The following is a 22,093-nucleotide window of genomic DNA, read 5'->3' as shown; positions in this document are numbered from 1 at the left end:
TCTCCCAAGCTCCAGGGTACTGCTCTCGCCAATGGATCATCCTTTCCCGGTTCACATTGTACTGGGATGGGGGAAGTATTCCTGTCGGACTGGGATGGAAACCTCTGGAAACTCCCTATCAACACACCACCTTCTGCACATGCTCCATTTAAGTCCCTGCTGTCCTCAGTTTTATGAGCATTACATCTACAGTGAAAACATATTTCTCCAACCTGCAGCCAGCCATAAAATGTTCAGTGGGACCACAGGAAAATCAGGTTTGTAGGGCAATGGGTCCTGTATTAATGCCATTCAGATCAATCCTAACTTAAATATAGCAGGAAGATGTCGTATCTAATGCTTTCATGGGGAAATTTAACTGTGCCTTTCAAATTCATGCACATGCTATAGGTGGAGCCGGTAACCCATAGTTAAGATTGCCAATGGCTTTTCGTTTGATAAAATCCTGTTTCCATTTGCCTATTACTGTGTCACACTTCAACTCTTTAGACTGAAGTTTTCCATGCTGGGCATCTGCCTACAACACACACATTTGTTTGAAAGTTTCAGCTAAAGTTGTTCTGCTGTTTCCCAAGAATGAGATATGGGGATTTAAAAAAAAAAGTTCAATTGGGAAGCTCTAGGGCCTCCATGCTTTGGAGAAAAGACTTGGCATATGGTAGGGAGTTCACCCCTGGTGTTGGATGTGCCTTTTGTCCCTGGGGGAGATCTGCTACCAGTTATGTGCTCTACACATATTCTATAGAGATTGGTTAGAGCTGGACATATAAAGTCTCTGGTGACTCCATGTGAACTGAGCAGACTCCAGCCCCTCAGAACTCCTATGGGTGACCAGACTGTGCATGTGCCATTCCCACAGAGCGACTGAGCTCCCAGGATGCAGTGGCTGAGCAGAATTTTCACTGCAGTTGCTCCTCCTAGATGCCAGAGTCTCCTCTGGCAATGGGCATGAGAATGGGGGGCGGGGCATGCCTGTCTCCTGTGCTCCCAATGCTACTGCAGCTGGCGTTCAGGCAGCAGGGAGAAAACAGTCTGATTGCAAAGAAGAGGGGTGAGAAATAGAAGGGGGACTTCAGGATCCAGCAGGTGGAATGGAGCAGAAGGGAGAGAGGGAGGGGGCTGAGTGTTATAGGCATGGGGTGGGGCTGGATAGGAGAGGACAAGGAAGGCAAAAGCAAGGTGGCCTGGGAATGGCTTGGAGGAGAGAGGAATAGGAACTAGGATGGGGCAGGGTGGATACTGGGAACACAAGGGCAGAAAGGTTTATAGCCAATAGAGAACACTCTCTTCAAGAACCTGGAAATGAACCCAGGCGTCCCAAGTCTCTGTTTCTCTGCTGTTAGCAAACGGGCATGAAATTTACTGTCAAAGGGTGTATCTCCTACACATTTATTGGGTGGCCCAAATGGGGAGTTGTCCGGTACTGCTCTCTGGCATTCATGCAACTTTAGTTTGGCTTCCTTGGGCATATGCATATAATCTTTAATTACGTGATCACATACTGTGTTTTTCCATGGGACCCCTGCTCTTGCAGAATTATTCAGTATTTCTCTTTATTCTGGATGGCACTCACATATAGTAATTTGCGCTGTGTTAAGAACCAAAACAGAAGAGATTTGTTTCATTAGGGGGGAAAATCACAGGCTTAATTAGAAGCTAAAATAGGGGAAGAATCCTCTATTGTCCTATTCTCTTATCCCCTACTTAATTTTAAACTGCTCCCCCTCCCAGTTCCACATCCCCATAGGAATAGAAATTAACATCAGATTATTTGCTGCTGCATAACAAAGGGATCACTGCTTACAGCTGAGCTGGAGAGATCCACGTGGGGGGATGGGAGGGTGCTTAGTGGAAGAGTCCTGGCAACACAATCCTTAGTAGTGGCGTTGTCCAGATCCTTGATGTATCTTTGAGGCATGCAGGAAATATAGTTCCATGGTGAGCAGCAAGCACAGGAAGCAGTTAGCCTGCTCACGATACATACTGCGTGGCCAAGCAGATGGCTCCTCTTCTCCTGTGGATGGTGAGAGGTGACAGGAGGCTTGCAAGAGGTCCCCCATTAGTATTAACGCTGATCATGCTGCTGTATTCCTCTTCCTCTCAGGCAAAATGTCCCCCCTAGATGAAACACTGGTTTCATTATCTAACCACTCTAAATTTGTGCTGTCAGTTGCCAGCTAGGTTGGCTACACCTGTTACATGTCCGAGCATTTTAGAGCAAAAGTATCCAAAGCTGTCAACAGATACCGAATGCCTGTCTGTTTCCATGGAAACCTGCTCTGCTGAGCCCAGAACATAACGAGCTGCTCCCAGAGCTGCAAAAATGCTGGACTTTCCTATAGGAGCCAGGAGAATAGTCTGCAATGACAGTTATTGAGACAGAATTCCCCTAGGCTGCCATGCTTACCATGGCTTACACTGTGTTTAAAGAGAAAGTACAGTCGTCACCATTAATATGACAACGTTTGCCAACAGTGCTGTCTGGAAGAGCTGCCGTTCCCTCCCCGATCTTCAGGAGCAGGAGATAAACACAGAGCTGCATGCGGCCAGGTGATTGCTGTTAGCAAGTCCTGTCAATTTTAATGGCAACTGCTACAAAGAAGGTGACCATGTCATTGCGTATGAAACTAGTCTCCCTCTATGTGCCATGTTGTGCTTGCCATGTCCTGGCTTTGGCTTTGAGATCTCTTCGCTTCCTGTGGGGCTTTCAGAGATGATTACTTTAACTTTTCCAAAGTGGCATATATCAGACATGCAAGTTCTGGCTAAGTAACTCCTTTGTGCTCTCACAGACTTCTGCACACCCTACTTCCCCCCCGCGTGGCTACTACAACCCCTGGTAAGTGTGTGTGTTACAGGTTCTCCTCTGTGCCTGATCCTTGGAGACTAGGTGTCTGTTACAACCCTAGCTAGAGAGCCCTGCTTAGCTCAATCTATAAAGACTCATCTTTTTAGCTCGAATTTCTCCGGTTTAGTCTCCAGTGTCAGCCAAGATTGCAGTCATCACACTAACATGCCATTTTAACTAGTAGCCCTATGGAAAAAAAGATCTACTAAATACCCTTGTGACAGATATGACAATGTCCTTAATGCACCTTACTGAATTAAGTTGAATCTTGCTGTCCTGAGTTTAGGTATCACTGTGGGCCAAGGATTGCATGTAATCCCATGGTGGAAGCGGAATACAGTCCTCCAGGAGCTAAGAACATTAGGGAATGGTCTTGCAAATTCACACAGGTTGTAACAACTTGGCTCGCCACCGCCACCTGGAGAGACTTGCCTATCCTTGTTCAAAGTGGATTTTCTAGAGATCAGCAAAGAAAGAACTTTTGGATACAGAGGCTGAGTTTAAATTGATTCAGGGTCTTATTTTGGACCCAGCAAATGGACAGGGCCTTCTGTCCAAGGGGGGCCTCACCCCTTAGGGATGGGTTGAAAGCATGGACACCAACGAGAGACCTTGTGGAATGGGGAGGCTGGGGATGACCTCTAATAAGCTTAGTAGCATGCGAGTAAAGTTTGTTTTCAATATGATTTTCTCTGTAATGCTTTTACTGTAAGAATTAATGTGCTTGCTTGGAATGAACTGCTTGTGCTGTTTGTAGTCTCTGAAGAGAAAATCTAAGCAGACCTGCTTAGGGGATTTTGTTGGGGAATTCACAGTGCAGGCAGGGAGCTGTGCAGCCTGGAAACACCCGGGTGAAGCAGAGGAGAGAAGCGTGCCTCTGCCCAGGAGTGGTGTGGGCTGGGTCACCAGAAACTCTAGCGCGGGTGGCCGTGCTGGACCATGAAGGGGGAACACAGGTGCAGATGCCCTGAGCTGTGACAACTTCACTTCTTCTGGAGTGAAGTGAACTCCATGAAACTCCTCTTCGGCTCCCGGGAAGTTATCTGGGGGGGCTCCTTGGAACTGTTGCAGACTGGGAGAACAGATGGAATATTTTATACCAAAATCTGTTTGTTTATTTGGTTATTTTCCAAGTTGGTGGCTTCCCTTTTAATACAGCAACTTCCTGCAGCTACCCTAGCAATCAAACTAGCTACAGACTAGTGTGCTATATTCATTATCATACAAGATGAGGGTTGGAAGGGACTGCAGGAGGTCATCTAGTCCAACCCCCTGCTCCAAACAGGACCAACCCCAACTAAATCATTCCAGTCAGGGCTTTGTCAAGCAGCACCTTAACCTCTAAAGATGGAGATTCCACCACCTCCCTAGGTAACCCATTCCAGTCCTTCACCACCCTCCTAGTGAAAAAGTTTTTCCTAATCTCCAACCTAGAATTCCCGCACTGCAACTGGAGACCATTGCTCCTTGTTCTGTCATCTGCCACCACTGAGAACAGCCTAGCTCCATCCTCCCTAAAACCCTCCTTTAGGTAGTTAAAAGACACCATCAAATCACCCTCATTCTTCTCTTCTGCAGACTAAACAAGCCCAGTTCCCTCAGCCTCTCCTCATAAGTCATGTGCTTCAGCGCCCTAATCATTTTTGTTGCCCTCTGCTGGACTCTCTCCAATTTGTCCAATCCTTTCTGTAGTGAGGGGCCCAAAACTGGACACAATACTCCAAATGTGGCCTCACCAATGCTGAACAGAGGGGAATAATCACTTCCCTTGATCTGCTGGCATTGCTCCTACTAATGCAGCCCAATATGTCATTAGCCTTCTTGGCAACAAGGGAACACTCATATCCAGCCTCTTTTCCTCTGCAATCCCCAGGTCCTTTTCTGCAGAACTGCTGCCTATCCAGTCAAACCCAAGTCTGTAGCAGTGCATGGAATTCTTCTGTCCTAAGGGCAAGAATCTGTACTTGTCCTTGTTGAACCTCATCAGATTTTTTGGACCAATCCGCCAATTTGTCGAGGTCACTCTGTATCCTATCCCTACCCTCCAGTGTATCTACCACTTCCCTCAGTTTAGTGTCATCTGCAAACTTGCTGAGGGTGTAATTCATCCCATCCTCCAGATCATTAATGAAGATTTTGAACAAAACTGGTTCCAGGATCGACCTATGGGGCACTCCACTTGATACCAGCTACCAACTCCTAATCCTCATCCATATATTAGTTATTCATACAGAATCACAGGTGTTCATGGTGTTTTAAAGAGCTTCCTGCCTCCCTTTTTAAGAGTTATTATGCAATGATTAAAGGCCTCAGACCACAATACAAAAGTGGAATGGTGGAGTGTCATACAGGGGAAAAGAGAAAAATGCTCCTGGGAGAACTTATCTATCTATTTATTTTTTTTTTCATTTTGCATGTCAGCCTGCAGTTATTTGAGGTGTCTTGTATTAATTTCTTGGCATTTTAAAAAGTTTGGTCAGTTTGATTGATGGTTTTGCCAAAAAAAGAATAGATGATAGAGTACAAGAATGTGAGATCTTATTGAGTGGTCTATAGTCCCGGATGGAGTGACAAGTTCAGTTTGTTCTTAATCAGTGCCATTGTAAATAAAAGATTTGCCCTCTCCTAAAACCAGTTCCCACCCAGCACTAAATATAATGCTCTAGGATCAGAGGTGCTAACTGCCCTCAGACCAAACCATAGTCCGTGGGAGTTGAATGCGTTCAGTACTTTGTCACAGGCAACAAGTTGAGAGATTAAACCCATAAATATAGGTGCAGTCGATGTGATTCCATGGGTTCGTAATCCTTTGTTTGTACAGCGCCTAGCATTCTGGGGTCCTGGTATATGACTATGGTGCCTAGGTGCTACAGTAATACTCCTAATTATTATTATTTTATTTTGTGGTAACACCTGGGAGACTCACTCATGGACCAGGATCCCATGGTGTCAGCGCTATACAAGAAAACAGACAATGACAGCAAAGGAGTGTGTACTCCTGGAATGAACCTGTGAGAAGATGGGAATACTAAGGTAATATCATTCCTATTTCATCCCACTACAAATAGGACAAAGGCACTCACAATCCATGGGACTACTGTGTGCATGAAGTTAGACACGTGCTTAATTACATTGCTGAATCAGAGCCATATAATTAAGTATCTCCAACTCACTGACAATATTGGTGCCATGTGTGCTGCAGCTTGTGTTGGGTTTTCTACTGTCTGACCACAGGAGACAATGCCGAGGTGGCTCTGGGGAGATTCCAGGAGGGATGAACGACAACGCTGGCTGCTGATCTGGTATAATCTTTGCATTTACAAAGCGCTAAGCATGTGCCATAGGGGCAGACCTGACAACGAGATCCGTAATCCTAAATTGCTCTTAAAAAAGAAAAAGGGAAAAAAAGAAAATTTAAATAAAATAATGCCCCCCCAAAAAAGAAGTAATAAAAAAAGTTAGTTTTGCAAGAAGCTGACAGGTTGGGCGAAGTGTTCATTATATGCCATATCAGTAAGTATATGAAATGTCAGTGTGAAGGGAATTCATTTCTCGGTAACAAGCATGACAGACTATTGAATTGAACAGAGAAGGAGACTGCAGCCAGCAGGGTGATGAGGTTATAATCAGAATTTCGCTTCACCAGAGTTTACTTGAAGAGGGTGTTTATTTTGGTTTTTAAAAGTCCATATTTTTTTGCCTAAAGCGAAGACGTCTGCAGTCAAGGCTCCTTGCACAGACATATTATTCAGTGGAGATTCAATGCTGAACACAGCTCAGGGTGCCAGGCTCTCTTTCCAGCTGGCCATAGAGAACCGGTTCATTTTTTATTTTTTCCTCCTGTCAAACTCCAGGTCTGCTGGGCTCAGAAGTCCTAATGAAGTTCCTCTCATTTGTCTTGAGCTGAAGGAGGCCTCGATTTGTCTCGCTGTGATGTACAACCCTTATGGGCAAATTTATTCCCTGGATGTGCCTGTTTAAAGTCAATGGAGGGCACGCATCAGAGAGCAGAATTTGGTCCTGACACTGAAAGTGCAAGAGGGTGGGGGGATAGGAGAGTGGGCGCTGGAGGGGGAGTCAATCTGAAAAAGGAGCTGGACTGAAAAGGGAGGGAAGGAACGAGAAAAATACAAAGGGAAGATGGGTTTGCAGGGGACTGTGACTGATCTGGCAATTTCCTGTAATATCCTTGGGATACCTCATTGAATTAAGTCCAAGCATCTTTCAGCTCCATATTATTAAATCCAAAGTTTATGTATTCTAGTGGGCTGGGACCGTACATAGCCTCTCTGGGGATATGGGATGGGAGGCTTGAGAGTTCAAAGGACTCTATTGAAAACGTGTCACACAAGAATGGCCTTTTGGGGCAAAACATGAAGAGAATTTCCTGGGGTATCCCTAGGGAGAGATTATTGCAGATTCCCCAACTCCAGTTATGCAAAAACCCAGCCTTTCGAATCTATGCCCTGAGGAGAGGGTCATTATCTGCAGATTACCTGTTTCCAGAGACAGGATCAAAGGCCTGAGCAGTACAAACAACTGAACTGCCAATCCAGTGTTCCTGTTCTGATTCTGAGACCGTTATGAACTTGTAACCACAGGGAAAACCAAGTTGTGGGTTTTGAAGAACTGATACCACAGCCCAAAGCTGGAGTTTGACTGTTAAGTTTGTTATCATGTCTGTAGGCTCTTTAATGTTTTCTCTGTAACGCTTTCACCTTAACAATAAACGTGCTTGCTCAGAAAGTGCTGTCGGATAACTTGTAGCTGCTGGCAATTACATTGTTCATAACCTCTGGAGAGAAAGCAAAGGTTTGCTGGGGACATCCCAATGAAGGCAGGAAGCCATGCAGGCTGAAAAGTCCCCAGACCAGTGAGAAAGAGAAAAAGAGCTCTTCCCAAAAGAGGTGAAGGCTGAGGAACCAGGAGCCTACAGTGGATGTCTTTGAGTGACCACAGAGAGAAATACTGGTGCAGTTGCTCTGAATATGACTGGGATCTGCAAATGAAAGCTAGAATTTAAGAGAACCACAGGAATATGGGCCTGATCCAAAGTCCATTGAGTTAGTTGGCTATTGACTTCCGTGGGGTTTGGGTCAGACCCTGTGTGCTATGTGCACTAACCAGGCTTTCAGCGGATAAACACATTTAAATTCAGCTTTAATAAAAACATCTTTGATATGTCGCATCATTCTGGGACAGCAAAGATATCACTAGAGCTAGCTCTAAAAGGAAATTAGGGCTCATTCATCTACGGATTAGTTTTACATTTGTTTTATAAAGAATTGAAAAAGAAAAGTTTGAAAATTCACCCTACACAAACAAATCTATTTATTTGTATTTGAGTACCTCACAATCATTAATGGATTTTTCTCTTGCCACATCCCTGTCAGGTAGGAAAGTCAATGATGGATGAAACAGCTGACTGTTCTTAACCTCAGTCTGGAACAATGGGGCAGATCTCATGGAGACACGTGGTGGAATCTTGTCTCCATTGAGGTCAATAGGGGTTTTGCCACTTAATTCAGGGAGCCCTGGGGTGTCCCTTTCAATCATTTTTTAGTCTTAATGCTGTTAGGTACTTCCATGATCAAGTCACCTACTATCTCTAGTGAAGATTGCTGGTAGTAGAAGTCTCTGTAATCAATGATACCCAGGTGTAGCAAGACTCTCTGGCTGGAAGCTGAGGCTGTACAAATTCAGAGTAGAAATAAGGTGCACCTTTTAACAGGGATGGCAATTAAACATTGGAACAATTTATGAAGGGATAGGGTGAATTCTCCAACCTCTGAAGTCTTTAAATCAAGACTAGATGTCTATCTAAAAGATACACTGCAGAGCTCATTTGGAAATTATGGGCTTGATGCAGGAATTCTTGTGTGAAATTCTATGGCTTGTGCTATGGAGAAGGTCAGGCTAGAAGATCTTAATGGCTGCTTCTGGCCTTAAAATCTCCAGGTCTATGAAGTGCTCATTCAGGGCACCCTTTGTACACATCCACGATGCTCTGGTTGTGGTTTGAAAGATTGGAAGAGGAAGAGGAGAAGGTTCTGGTGATTGGGCTGTTCGCTGAGAGGTCTGATTTATCTGGGGCTGGGGGAGAGGGAGAATTTATGTAGGAAGAGATTCTGTGGGTTTTGTACATGGTTCTGTCAGGTGATGAGAACCCAGGACTCCATTTATGTCAGTAGTACTGAGTGAAACCACTTGACATTTTCCGTCAACTATTTAATTTGAAAGGGGAAAACAGGAAAAAGATTCAAAATTTTCTGGCACTGAACTGCTCAACATCTTGCAGGACTGGGAATGACATTTCTTTATCCTTTTTTGCTCCAGACTCTAGCATTATGTATGGTGCACTGGCAAATTAGGTGATGCACTAAGGGAACCCTAATGCAATTTTCTAATCCATTCTTCTCCTCACTATGGATGGTCTTGTTTCCCTCCACACAACAGTTTGGTTTTAGGGCTGTCTGTTCTGATCTCTGATTACAGCCTGCTAGATGGCTGCTAAGAGTATTTCTGTTGTGTTTGCCAGAAAACAATGGGATGCGCTGCCTTCACACACACTTGCATGTACTTTTTTTGACTCTTCCACATTCTAGACTCCTCTTCCATCCTTAAATATGGTTTTGGTTTTTTTATATGGGACATAAGGCTAGGCAGTGTTTTGCAATCCATGTTTGCCAGGCAACATTTGCTCAAAGCATACGTCTCATGCGCCATCAGTGTGGTTCACCTCTTGACTGTGTCTTGACTGACACTTCCATTAATCTCTACAAGATACAGCTGACTCCTGGAATACAGCATGGCCTGCCCCCTATAGAACAGTTTTAACAGAATGGCTTTGAATGTTGTGGCTGGGTCAGCCCCTTTCCCATTATATAGAGTCAGAGGGCAATCACAGGAGAGCGGACTGTCTCTCTTTTTGGCACAGCTCACAAGGATTTATCATAGTAATTAGGGAATCTGCCAATTCCCATCAGCCTCAGATTTCTGTTTGATTGTTTCTCCCCCTGCCCAGCCTTTTTTAAAGCCAGACTTCTCTCCATCTCCCCGTAGCTGGCAACAAACTTCATCCTTGTCCCTGGAGTTCGATCCTCCATCCAGGCCTGGCTTGTATGCTTTGGAGCAGTTTCTGTGTAGGAGCCATTCTGTTGGGTGAGGCAGATGAGATGTGGTTGAGGCAATGTAGTAACCTCCCTTGTGTACATCAGGAACCGCCTCTACCAAGGATGAGGAAGAATACTAGTTCAGTGTTTTTTCACAGCTCAGTGCCAAGAGGTATGGATTACAAGCTGCTTTGTGTTAAAGAGCTCTCTGAGGAATAATGTGATCCCCATAAGGAATCAAGATGTCTCTTCCTTTATTACTGCTCGGGTTGGGGCATATGACAAGCCCCCAGTCTTGCCTCCCTCACACTCTGTTTTAACATCCCGTTGCTTAGGCCGCAGAAACGGTTTGAGGAGGCTAGAGGCAGCAACAGTTGATATCATTCTCACCTGGGTGATGTTAAGATTCTTCCAAAGGAAGGCAACTGCCTCACCCGTTTGGCTTAATATGGGCGTCAGGTAAGACAAATGTCATCCAAGGAAAGACTGCATTGACTTGAAGGAATCAAGCTGCTATCTGCAGGCCAGCTGGTCCACAGGCAAAACATCTCTTTCTGATCACATATGTTTGTTTTTAAAGGCATGAAATAATTTAAAGAGCTAATTAGCTTATTCAAATTGTCAGTGACGGGTGATTTGCACATTCATCTCGTGGGTTGCTCTTGACTGGCCTCAGGAACTGCTGTGTGGCACTCTGTCTCAGGAATGTTAGTCCAATAACTAATCATAGGGTCAGCAAAGCCTTCAGAGTTATAACAGTGATGTTTAAAGAGTCTCTTTCATTAGGAAGAGTTGTAGCACGTCCTTTTGTTGTTAAGATAGATGGTCCCTCTTCCTCCTGACCACTTTGTTTAGCAGACACATGGGATGTTTTACTCCTCTATGTCTGTGTTCTGCATCATGGTTACTATACTGAAAAAATACATGTTTAGGGGCAAAATTTTGATATACAAAAATAAGTATAATATAGAGAAAAATATCCCTCGTGTATACTATCAATTTTTTAAACCGACCCTTTTGTGCAAGAAAAGAAGGGTCTGAAGTGAAATGGCTGCCATTTTAGCATGACCTATAAATTCTCTCAACTGATCTAGTGCGTAAGTGATTCCAAATATTCTTGGATCTAGTCAAAAAAAGATGCTGATGCAGGGCCAGAATGTAAATATAATGGAGCTATAGTGATTTTCTGTTCCACTGGAAACATAATGTGATGGAAAGGTGGCTTAATGGACAAAGCAGATCGGTAAGGAAGAATAACAGTTTTCTAGCATCTTAGACAGTAGTACAATCCATGGAAATAAGAAATATAAAAGCAAATTAGAAAGTATTTAACCGTGTCCTAGAATGTTGTGGTTTTTATTTATCATAAACAGTACACTGAGCAGAGCTAAAACATATGTTATAGACTCGCCAGGTCGTATGTTCTATATCATGGATTGTTGGTCCTGGGGGTCACCAGCCCTGAGGGTTACAAACAGCTCCAAGAGGGTCATAACTAGCTTCTCTTTCTTCATGGCTAGATGAGAGAGGTATCTTGATTTTTTTTTCTATTGTAACTTGAGGACATGGGATGGAAAAAGTTAAAAACCTCTCTGTAGCTGTATGTAACTCTACTTCAGAATATATTGGACACAAGTTCCAGTGAGGTAGCCATGTTAGTCTGTTTTTAGCAAAACAGTGGGAGTTCTGTGGCACCTTAAAGACTAACGAATTTATTTGGGCACAAGCTGTTGTGGGTAGGAACCCACTTCGTCAGATGCTATTGGACACAAGGTTGCTGTCCTGATTTTTTTTTCCATAGCCTTGCTTGGAATCAGTCCTGGATACTTGAGAGGTTGCATTTGTCCCTCTACAACACCAGTGTGCCAGTATCGCTGCGTTCCCCCAGAACAATGGAACTATTATCCATTAGGGAGAGTTTTGTGCCAGAACTGCCACTGGGACTGGACCAGAATTATGGAACTTGCTTGCACAAGAGATGAGAGACCACAGACTTCACTGCTGCTTCCAGAGCTTCATGTAAAACCCACCTCTTTGGGCAAGCTTCTTGCAGATTCATTTTAAAAATCCCCCCAAACTCCTCAGTTTGACACTTGATGGCAGGGAAATAAGACAGAACATAGTCATCTCTTTACTTTGGGGGAGGTACTCACACTTCAGTGATGAGGGACATAGAAGTAGAGCCAGTCAAAAAATTTCTGTCTAACTTTTGTTCCATGGAAAATAGCTTTTCAGTTAAATGGAAATTCTTATGGAAAATCTCCATTTTTCATTGAAAATTGACAAGTTTTTATTTCAAAATGGAAAAACTCCCAAGGTTTTGGTGGTGGTTGCAGAAAACCCAAACTGTTGGTTTTTATTGTGGGTTTTTTTTTTTTTTTTTTTTTTTTTTTGGGGGGGGGGGGGGTGTTGATTTTTTTCATCAGTTAAAAAGATTGGAAGAAAAAATTACAGAAAGATGAAAGTTTTCCCCCCCTTTTTCTTTTGGTCCAAAAAAAGTGTGGGGGTGGGAGGGGGGAAATCACTTCCTGACTAGCTCTAAATATAAGTGCCAGGGTAGAGGGACAGATTTCTCATACCTAATGCTACCATCACATATAGTTGTTGGTTTTTTTAAATTGGAGCAGATTTTACCAAAGGCTGTAGTGCAACTGTACACACATGCAATGTACACCCTAATCAATTTGCATCCAGGGATATATATACTTGCATATGGCAACTATTCACTTCAGATTTCCTGGCATGTCTCATTGGAATATGTAAATGTAATAAAACAGACCAAAGTTACTTTGAATAAAATAACTTTATCAGCACCACTCATGGGGCGTTCATTACAGGCTCATCATAGAATGACATGACAGTAATACCACACAGAAATTCAGTGACATTTACTTCCTCCAGAAATGAGGACTTGGGATACGGGGGCCTGTCATAAGACCTTGACAGAAATCGCATAACATTTGGTGACAGTGTGGTAATTAACTTGCATCACCAGTGAACGCTCAATCCTGGCTCCTACGTGGCATGCAGTAGCTGAGATTAATTTCTGGTATCAGTTATTTGTTTGTTGCAAATCAGCGACCCCCTGCTCAAAATGACAACCCATGTCAATGAGAAACTGAGCTCTGCAGGCCGGTTGGTTCCCTTTGCTAGCCGCTTGGCTGCCCCTGCGTGTGTGCTGGCAGAACAGCGGAGTCAAAAATCAAGACATGGTGTTGGATGGAGCTTGTGGAAAGAGGCAGAGTGAAGAAAAATAGTGGGGAACTCCAGACCCCCACACTGGACATTTTACTTTATTTTAATCTATATTACAGTAATGCCTGCACGCCCCAGCTATGATCAGGCCCCACAGCGTTTGGCCGTGCACGCGCAATGGGAGATCTGGCTCTGCTCTCAAGAGCTCACAGTAGAATCAGACAAGGAGTGAGAGGGGAAACAAAGACAAAGTGACTTGCCTGCAGTAGATCAGTGGCAAAGACAGATTAGAACCCAAGTCATCGGATGCCCAGTCTTATATGTTAGCCATTAGGCAATGCTGTCTCCCAGCATAACTCATACTGAGCTCCTATAATGTGGTACATATGTTGGTCACATTAGGCTACTTCACATTCAGTTGTGTCCTGTACAGCAGCAGATTGCTATGGCTGTAGCTAGTGAGACAATGTACATATTGCGCGCCCTCTTGAGGGGGGTGAAATTACCACGCTGAATCATAAATTCATTCATAAAACAAAGCTCCCTCATAACCCAAAAAAACTTGGGCAACAGTTGACCAATCCAAAGGTGTTTCTAGATAGTAGTGATTTAAAAGAAGTAACAAGCAAAGGTTTGTTTGTTTGTTTGGTTAAAAATCTTTTGTCAGGGCTGTTGGGGGAGGAGGGGGAGTAACTCTTCAATCTCTTACCTGAGGCTGTTGGTGAGACACTTTTGTCATCCTTTTCCATCCACAGAGTAGCCACATACTTCAGTCTCAGCCGTCTTTACTGTTCTTGTTGCTCTTTTTCCTTATTCTAAAATAAAATCTCTGTGAGGAAGATCACTTGATGATCACCTGTTCTGTTCATTCCCTCTGACGCACCTGTCATTGGCCACTGTCCGAAGACAGGATCCTGGGCTAGATGGACCATTGGTCTGACCTGATATGGCCGTTCTTAGAAAGCTCAGTGTGTGCGCAGCCAGCAGCTCTCAGAAATGTAAAAGTGCAATACACAGAAAACAAAGACATGACTTTTTCATGGCAACATGCACCACAATATTCAATAGTACTTCTCAGAGCTATAGCACTTTCTTTCATGGAATCTCAAAGCCACATATAAAGAATGAATCCTGACCAGATCCCTAAAATAGGTAGTAGTATTATATAGTTTTTACAGATGGGGAAATGGAATGGTAGATAAGCATTTTGCCTGTGACATATGTCCTCTGCTGTGACCTGATGACCAAAGTCAAGACTGGAACTTAAATGTAATGACTCCCAACCTATATTTTAACCACAAGATCATCTTTCCTTTGTTACTCTAATGGTTATCTGGAACATGTGCACTTTCCCTCTCACCACATTGCTTGACTGTGACCAACACAAACCAACAGTCTGGTTTGCTGAGGAAATTTTGAGATAGGTGGCAGAGGCAGAAAAGGGGTTCTGCAGAATACGGATAAAATCCAGTTTTAAACAGCAAAGTTAAACCCTTATTAAGTAGAGGCACACGATCTGTGAAAAGGTGTTGGTAGTAATGGAGGTTAGATACCAGGATTGGGTATAGTAGGAAATATTGTATAGACAAGTCCATTCTTATATAGCTTCTACATGTTTTCACGGCCTCTCTGACCTTTGGGTTCCAATAAAAATAACATTGGAAACTGTCACCCCAAGCTTGTCCTGCTCGTTCCGGTTTTCACAATGCTGCCTTTAAAAGACGTCAGCTACTGATGAATTCACTCTCTTCCCTCCTGTCTGCCTGTAACTTACAATTTCCTAATCTTTCTGCATGTAAAGCCTCTCAACCACAATGCTGGGTTAATGTAGACTTTTTTTTTTTTTTGGTTCATTTAATTACCTTTTATCTCAGTGTTTTGTTCTCTCTGTGTAATGGCTGAGAATGGCTAAGGACACAGCTGTCTGATATGCATTATTGATTGCACCTTGAGAGTCCTATCATGGGGCCTTTCCACAGTTAGGGTGGCAATCCTGTTGGTTTTAATGGAGCTAGTCACATGAGTAAATCCCCACTAGTGTGAGGAAGGGCTCTACAATGGCCCTAACTGATTTGTGCAAATCCCATGAAAAAGAAGGCAGAATAGCAGATGTGGAGCCAGGATAAGGCTGAGTCAGCAAAATGCCCCAGAATTTTATAAGGGCAGAGGGAATGGCCAAGACTTGTACAGTGGCCCTCTTTTGCAATGCAATGCAATGCAGTGACAAGCCAAAACCAGCTCCATCTTGTTAAGTTGCTTTTCCCGTGATCAGCCCCAAAAGAAACAGCAGGGCAACATATAATAGCAGAGCATCTGATCCAGGGTACAGCAACAAAGCAGGCATGGAATCAGTGGCTACCAAGATGTGCAAAAACAAACCTCTTTCAGCCCATAATTGGTTGTGGGTTGTCTTTCCTTTGCGTGGAGGAATCTATATGTTTATTGTAGGGGGGAAGAGGATGTTTGTTTCTGTCAGATCTTAATTGGACAACACTCTAAAGGCCAGGAGGAAAATTTTCAAATTGTCTAACTCCCACTGCCTTTCAATGAAACATAACTGAAGTCAGTGGAACTTGCCAATTTACACCAGCTGAGTATCTGACCCTAAATGCCAATGACTAGGTAACAAATGTCCTTGTAGTTCTACATTCAAAAAATAAACATGTCACAGCCTATGATGCCAGGCCAGGATTATAGAATTTATTACACTGGACTGATTTTTCTCCTTATTGACTTTGGTGTAATTCCACTGGAGGTATGGGAGTTTCATCAGTGTAAAACTGGTTTAAGTGAGAGTAGTATCGGCCCAATGATACTTTAAGTGCCGCTGGACTCCCTAACTCACATTATTTCAGAAGTGAGGGTCAGCTACGATAAATACCCCTTCTTGGTCTTTTGTGCATCCTACATGAACTGCAAGTGTTTGCACCTGTAGTTAAAGCAGCACTTTCTAAAAAGCCTTTTTCATTTGCTTATCATTTCTCAAACTTTCATCTTTTGGGCTGACATCTTCTACATTTATTCTCATCCCAAGAGCAAAATGCCTGGAAAACTTAATTCACCTATTTCTGAGCCCTTTTAACCTCTTGAGTGGGAGATGGAGAAACTTCAGATGTGGCAAGGGAGACAGCCTGTTGACCACAGATGCACCTTTTTGTGGAAATCCATTTCAATTTGGTTATAGTGTAAGGGCTTTTTAAAGTAACATGAGCACACGATAACAGGTTTCACACTACATAGGTAAGCGGAGTGGAATTTCTCATTCGGAGTATGTGATAGGTTGAAATATGAATGGAACAGGTGTACGTCTTACCCTACATGACCTGTGTGCACTGTAATGGCCTATATTTGCTCTATACAATCTAGTATTGTGTGTATTGGAAGAGACAGAATTCCCTTCAGTTCTAGAACTAGCGGAAAAAATTTTGGCTGGAAAAAGTGATTTTAATCAGCTTTTTTTTCTTTTGAAATCTACATTTTTCCTTTTTTTTTTTTTAATTTTATTTTCAATGAGAAAATGTATTTGTTTTGAAATGAAACCATTTTTTTTGTTTGTTTTGACTTAAAATGCCTTTTTTGTTGTTTTTGGTAACTAAAACATTTTGGTTTTCCATTTGTGGCTTTCGGAGTTTTCCCTTTTTTTCCCGCTAGAAATGTTTTACACTTTCACTGTCTCTTCCCCACCCACACACACACTCTCATATTTCCTTACTGTTTTCCCAGGCTGGTGGGGTGGGGTGGGGGAAGGGAAAGGGAGTAAACCAGATTTCCAAAAGCTGAAGCTAAATGTCAAGTCAAAACTAAATGAAAAAAATCAAGTGAAAATGAAGACTTTTAGTTTAGAAAGTTCTAGTGGAAGATAAATTCCCCCCCTGACCCCTCCTCCCACACTCACCCCCCAAATATCCATTTTCTGACCATTCAATTATCATCGTTTTGCATTCAGTGAAGGAGGGTTCCATACACCCCCAGGTCTCTCTCCGCACTTGAGTCTGGAATGCACAACTCTCCTACTCCCCTAGGCATGGGGCAGTGCGGGCCACCAAATGCCCTTCCTCCCTGAAGTAGATCCAAAGGCTGCCAGGAAGGACGTGTCAACAGACAGGTCTCTTTTGGCTCTTCTCACTGCAGCAGGAGGGGCAGTGAGCTCCAGGAATTGGTTACAAGCTCCCTTAGAGTGCTGCCCCCCCTGCCCCCATTTGACATCTCTTAGGGGAAAGGGGGTAGATTCATCTGCAGGACCCACACAGTCTCCTAGATTTTTGGGATTGGGTAATATTATGCTTCTTTCCAGGTCTCTTCCTACCCCAACTATTTTAAGGGGTGGAGCTCCTCATTCCTCTGGCTGCTGCTGGGAGAAACTCACCTGGCCACTAGTCTGTCCATCTCTACTCCTCTCCAGCGCCTTACTCTGCAGGGGATGAGTCTGTGTCTCCTCTTCTTTGCATGCAGTAGGCTGAGGTGCCCTGAGAGGGATCCTACCGAGGGGCCAACAGCATCCCATGCGTTTGGATTCCTTTCTGATTTCTCATGGATCCTTCTAATATATATTCTCTCTTTTTCTAATTAAGTGATAACACCTTTGGTGGCAGAGTAAAATAATAGAGGATTTTGTATGCAAAGGCCCAGCCAGACAGGCCCTGGGGAGTGATCCTCGCCAAGATCTAGGAATTATTGCAATTACAAAGCAATTGTAAAGAAAGAGGAATGTAATGTTGGCCTTTTCAGCAGCAGTTGTCCCGCATTAATATTTTTAATTAAGGCTATTGTCAGTGAGTTCTGACTTCAGCACAGCAGACAGCACTACCTCCCGCAGCAGGTGTGTGTTATGGTGTCTTTTGCTTCAGCAGGAGGGCATGTGAAGGCTTTTTCTTGTCAAATGTTATCTACTTCATTCAGATTCCAGTGTTATCATAAAATCATAGATTAGGGTTGGGAGGGACCTCAGGAAGTCATGTAGTCCAACCCCCTGCTCAAAGCAGAACTAACCCCAATAATTGTTTCCCTTGGTAACAATTGCTTATGGTCAACATGGATCTAATCCAGCTCTCACTTATGTAAATGGAAAGACTTCTGTCTAAGATGGTTCTGTAGCCCCATTACCCTAGAACCCGAGCACCTCAAATCTTTAATGTAGGGAAGTCCTGTTATGCCCACTCTACTCTTGGAACTGAGGCAAAGAGAGGGTGAGCCAGGTTTTGTAGGTATGTAGGCTCCTAAAGATGCTTAGTAGGATTCTGTAATCTGTGGGAGTTACACACCTGAACTTCTTAGGAAATCCCACTAGGCTTCTGTCTAAATCTTTAGGTACCTGAATACTTTTTCTTGGATTCTCTGAGTGATCCATGCTGGCTTTCCGGTCTGAATTGATCTGGAGATGAAAGGTAAAATCCTCCTTTCAAGGATATGTGTGATGGATGGCTCCATTGCCTGTCTATCTCTGGACATGGTAAAAAGGCTTCAGTGATCTAAAATCCATTTGATCATGTGGGTGGTTCTGGATCCATATGTCAATGGAAGTATTTACTAGATAGCTCCTGAACGGAAGCCACAAAAATCCTGTTGCCTCTGAATGAGCAATCTAAGATTTCAAGGGGCCTTATTTTTCCAAAAATGCTGAGCCCCTGCCCTTTGGAAACCAGGTCCCTTTAAGGTGGCTCAGAATAGAGGCTCCCAGAAACAGTAGTCACTTTTTTTGAAAATCTTGGCCTTTAATCATGTTATGTACTTAAAAAAAAAAAAAAAAAAAAAAAAAAAAAAAAAAACACACACAAACAAAAAAACAGATCTTAGAATTTCATTGCTATTTTAACACCTGGTTAATCACCATTAAACTACTTGCCACTAGTTAAATTTATCCAGCGGTCATACTAATAATGTATTCTTTAATCAACCATTCATTCCCATTAGATTGCAGTGAAATAATTATTTAAAATGTGCACAGCTTTTTGCATCACAAACGACTAACCCTAACCATACAGAGCATCCTGTAATTGTAGAAGGCTCAGAGACAGAAAGTAGCAGCTAACCAGTGCATAGACTGCTGCTCAGCAGTATGGGATGGGAAACTCTGTACAATTATACCTGGGTGATCTACCACATACAAAACCTACTGCAAGCTCTTCAATGTCCGCATAGAAGCAAAACAGCTTCAGTTTTTATGATTTTTTTTTGTCTGAAAAATCCCCTCTGCAAACTGTATGTGGAGCTAAATTTATCTACCTTGAGGATGACAAACCTGCCTGGATTTGAACCTGTAAATCCATGGAGATTAAATAGTTCATATATGAAATTTAGATTAGAAAACTGCTCCAACAGACCCTCAACGCTCCACAGCTGCGTTGAATACCTTCTTAAATCAGCTTCTCTCGTTACAGAAAACCCTCCATTCCCAGCTTCACTCCATCTTCTCTCATATATTCTGAGAATTTCCCACACCCCCTTGAGCACCATGGAAGACAACAGATTTCAGAAGCAATGAGGAATGAACAGTCTCACCTATGCCAAACCGTTACCTGCTTCTATTACCATGTGCCCATAAAACTATACTATTTACACCAACCTCTGTGTTTCCAGAGAACATATACACATTACTAATCAACAGAGCCAGTTGGGGAAAAAAAACTTGGGAAACTGATTTTTTTTTTTTTTTGGTTGTTAGTTAAAGTACCAAAAACATGAATTCCACTTTTTCCCAGTATTTGGCAATTAAAAAATGTGAGTTGTTTTTTGTTTTGTTTTTTTTTTTGTCCAAAAAATGGAAAATTTCACCCAAAACCTGCTGAAAACAAAAAAAAAAAAAAAAAAAAAAAAAATTGTTTTGGGCTGGAAATGTTCAGCCTTCAGGTTTTTGGTTTGCTGATGAAAAAGCAAATATTTTCTGTGACAGCGGACACTGAAAACCATGGCCAGAATACTTTTAACTAGCCACTATAATCAATCCTCATGCCCCACTATTTGAGTCCCACGATGCGGAGGGGAGGGGGAGAAGGCACCTGAGAATTAGTCTTCATTTTACAGATGTGGAAACAGAGCATTTGAGGCCAGCATTTTCAAAGTCTCCGCCAACATGAGGTGCTTCAGTTTATGGGGTCCAGACTTGCACACCCCAGACCAGGAACCCTGAAATAATGGAAACTTTGAAAACTTTGGCTTTAGGCCCAGATCCTCAAAGGTAGGGAGGTAGCTAACTTACCTTTGTGGATCTGGGCCTCGGTGACCTACAAACAAGGGTCAGATGCAGTATAGAATTCAGTTCAGTTGTTAGTTAGCTGTCTAGCTGTTCCACCACACCGCAGTGCCTCTCAGGCTCTGTGTCTCAGTTGGCTCATCTGTTGGATGGCTAGTCATAATGCTTCTCTCTTGCACAGCCCTATTTTCATCCGTAGAACACAAATTGCTGTACAAAGGAAGGTAAGAATTGTTAGCCTTTGATAAGGCATGGGCAAGTGGCTATGAGAGAGTCATTGAGGGCAGATATGTAAGCCTCAGATGGTCAGAGCCCTGTTCCCAGCCTGCTGGGAAGGGGTAACCTTATGTTAATGAGACCACCTGGGGCTAATTAAGGGCCACCTAAGACCTGTTAAAAGCTCTTGCTCCAGTCAGAGGGCTGGGAGAGTTTGGAGGGGGGAGAGAATGTGGAAATGGAAGCAGATTGGACTAGGGGACAGAACCATGGTAGGGGAAAGTTGCCACTACCAGGAAGGTAGCTACTAAAGCCTGGGAAGGGGCAGAATGGGGAAGGAGCTCAGGGAAAAGACTGTAGCAGTTAAGCAAGCCAGCAGTGGGAGGCTACTGCCATCAGGGTCCCCGGGCTGGTGTCTGTAATAGAGGGTGGGCTTGGACACCCCTCACCAGCTGCAGCTGGGATGACCAAAGCTCCTGCCCAGGGAAGGGGTGAAGACCCCATGGGCCCCAGATGGGGATATAGATTATGGTGAGGGCTGACTGCTGAGAGAAGCACTGGACCCAGGGGCGCCAGGCAGATGACCCATCAAGTGCCATGCCACAGCCCCATTGCATGAATTAGATAACTACTGGAAGCAGAGTCCATTTGCCTGGGGGCAATCTGGTCTTTTTCACTATGCATGGGTTACCTAGGAAGTGGTGGAATCTCCATCCTTAAAGGTTTTTAAGGCCTGGTTTGACAAAGCCCTAGCTGGGATGATTTAGTTGGTCCTGCTTTGAGAAGGGGGTTGGACTAGATGACCTCCTGAGGTCCCTTCCAACCCTCATCTTCTATGATTCTATGGTCTCATGAGCCTCAAGGCCAACAACATGGATTCTTAGCTTTACTCTGCCACAGATTTCCTCTGACACTGGGCAAGGTGCTTAACCTCTTCATGCCTCAGTTACCTCATCAGTAAAATTAGGCTGTTTCTATTTGACTTCCTCACAGGAATGACATTTGCTTTCAGCAGATGGTCTGTGAAGAACAAAGTACTATTAAAGCTAAAAGTATAAATCAATTGGGGTGGAATCCCACCTTATTTGTTCCAAGAATGAGTTTTGCTGCTGAGTTCAGCATCTCCCAGCATGGTGGACCTGAGATGATTATGCTGATCTTTTTATCAGGTCCTGAAATTCTCAAAACAATGGGTAAGAGCTCCTGGCAGGGGTGGAACATTTCAGGGAGTTACCTATTTCAATCAGGAGGTGAACAGCCAGGCATCCATATGTGAACAGTGCAGCGGGAGTGATCACAATTTCAAATTTCCTTGCCAGAACTGAATCTTCTGAAGATTTAGTAAAGCTCTGCTCCATGTGAAAATGTCCAATTTCAAAGTTAGAACCATTTTTCACAGTGGAAAAACTTTATCTCCAGCCCCAGCAAAGCTGGTTGAAAGGGTTTTGGCTGGGCTTTCCAAGGAAGTTCACCTTGGAGTGGAGTAAAGCATAGAAAAATTCAGCCTAAGAGGTCAATGTGTTGGGCAACAAA

General features: G+C 43.4%; 1 long non-coding RNA gene across 1 annotated transcript in view; it reads right to left on the bottom strand.

Moving 5' to 3' along the window:
• Window positions 1-22,093, bottom strand: part of LOC137146961 (uncharacterized) — a 58,325-nt gene that overhangs the window by 9,590 nt on the left and 26,642 nt on the right. Inside the window, exon 2 of the long non-coding RNA XR_010918108.1 lies at window positions 13,865-13,970. This is a non-coding gene — a long non-coding RNA (uncharacterized lncRNA). The remainder of the gene's footprint in view (window positions 1-13,864; window positions 13,971-22,093) is intronic.

The sequence above is a fragment of the Emydura macquarii genome, unplaced genomic scaffold (genome assembly GCF_026122565.2).
Source record: "Emydura macquarii macquarii isolate MOO-44397 ecotype Brisbane River unplaced genomic scaffold, CSIRO-AGI_Emac_v2 contig_499, whole genome shotgun sequence".
Taxonomy (NCBI): Eukaryota; Metazoa; Chordata; order Testudines; family Chelidae; genus Emydura; species Emydura macquarii.
Note: the sequence above shows the minus strand (reverse complement) of the source record. Positions and strands in the feature narration are given on the sequence as shown.